Consider the following 2,334-nt stretch of genomic DNA (forward strand, 5'->3'; position numbering starts at 1 on the left):
TAGTCTTGATGGACATTTTGGGTCCACATGAATTAAATTTCCTCAGTTTCCTGTTAAAATAAAAAAGATTTGGATTTGGGCTTAGACCAATGGAAAATTGGACCACAACTTCCCTTTTTCTTTTTCTTTAGTACAAATCAATTATTTTTACCAACATTCGGTTGGTTTAGTAGGTTGAGCCGTTGAGGTGCTATGTCTTTTGAGCAACACCATGATTTTGAATTTTAGATTTGTATGAAGCAACGAATTTGGAAATATCGCCTTTTTATGACATTTGCAATATCTGAATCTGTATTAGTTGGTTCGAAGAATTAGAAAAAAAAAAAATCAATTATATATTTTACAAAAAATAATTTTATTTGATTCAAAATTATCTGTATCATATTGAGACGTTAATTTTTTCAATATATTTTTATTTCGCAAGACTTAAACCTAAAACCTAAATAAAAAAAAAGCATCAAACATATACACTTTGAACCATGGTCATGCAAAAAAATAGTATATGGTTGGTTACTTGCTTTGCAATGAAGCATTTGGCAAAATTGCATAACAAATGGATCAAATCAAAACTTTTAAGAGACTACAAAAAGTTATAGCTCAAATTACATAATTTTTTCATCCTCACTTAAAAATTTCGAATTTAAATTCCATTCCTAACTTAAACAAAAAAAGAAAAGTGCTTCTATGTCACGCTAAGTAAAGATTCTTGTAATGAAGTGAAATTCTAATATCTGAACTTCTTTAGCCATATTTCTTTTTTATACCATATACTTCCACTAACCATGCATTGATTTTGCCCAAAACTTTAAAAATATTGTAATGTCATTTTCATGCTTTGCTTTTGACTTGGGTAGATTTTAGAAAAAAAAAAATTATTATATCTTCTAATGCGACACATCAAAGATAAATTCGTCACATATCTAGATTCTATTTAAATTTGTTAATGGATTATTGCATATTGCAGGTATAAAATAAAATTCAAACTTTCGATACTTAATTAAGCGGATAAATGAGTTAACCACTAGATTAATTCAAATCGATTTAAATTTTAAAAAAGTTAATATTATTAATTAGTCACATCCTTCGTTTTTGACCATATTCTATAATTTTGTTCCCATTATATGTAATTCCTTTGCCTGTCAAACTTCTCTCAAATTCATTTGCTTCTTTTTCTGATTCCATTTCATTCCTTTGATTGTGAAACAACAATGACTTCCACCTTGTCTAGTCAATTCTTCCAACTCTCATGGCATCTTCTGCAATTTTTTTTTTGTTGTTGTTTTTTTTTTTTTCAAAATCACCAAGGTAGCATTTTTTGGAGAGACAGAAATAAAAAGACTGAGATTAAGAGACAGAGATTGAAATAAATCTCAGTATTCTGTTTGGTGTAAAGTGGAAGATAGAAATTGAACAATAATAAAACTCTAATTTAATTTGTACAAAGAGTAAAATTTGAATTAATTAATTGAAATGAGAATATTTTAGGTATAAAATGTTATTAAAGTTTCAATTTCCATCTCTAAAAATTTTAGTTCCCTGTGTCCCTACTTTTTAGAGGTACTGAAATATTGAAATTTTGGAGACAGAGACAGAAATTTTACTACCAATCTTTGAACCAACAAACATAATATTAAATCTCAGTCTCTCAGTCTCTGTCTCAGTACCTCAAAACAAACGCTATCCAAAGGTACATTCATCCATTCATGTCACTTCAATATTCAAGGTTTTTCCAAAGTATGCTTTTGATTTCATTGAAGACATAATGAGTATGCATGGTTGTAGATAAAGTTAATCTTTTTACTTGTGAGATAAGACTTGGTGCATCTATATTTTTCAAACTCCACCAAATAAAAGTCATTATATCTATTTTTCAAATCAAATTTCAAATCATTGATTAGCTAAGTGGCATTAACTTTGTTACGTTAATCTCTCTCTACACATAAAGTAAGTAATTATAAATAATGGATTGAATTTTTATGCGGTGTAACATTTTATATAGATATATAATTATATATCCATACTTTTGTAAAAATAAATATTTTTTATACTAACTAAGTAAATAATCATTTATAAACAAAAATGTACAAAACTAAAATCAGATAATTCTAATTGAAATAACTTGTTTTTTATTTTCTTTTATTCCCTTGAGATTCAATGAAATTCACTTCAACTTCTCTCTACTTTGTCTAATCCATATTTATTTTGGAATAGTTGTTGATGGTAAAGGATAGTTGTTGAAAGACATAATAAATATTAATTAATTAATGAATTATTGAAATTTAAAAACCACAGTTAAATTAAGAAAAAAAAACTATATCAAAAAAAGGAGAAAAT

This window comes from Arachis ipaensis, chromosome B10 (genome assembly GCF_000816755.2).
Source record: "Arachis ipaensis cultivar K30076 chromosome B10, Araip1.1, whole genome shotgun sequence".
NCBI lineage: Eukaryota > Viridiplantae > Streptophyta > Magnoliopsida > Fabales > Fabaceae > Arachis > Arachis ipaensis.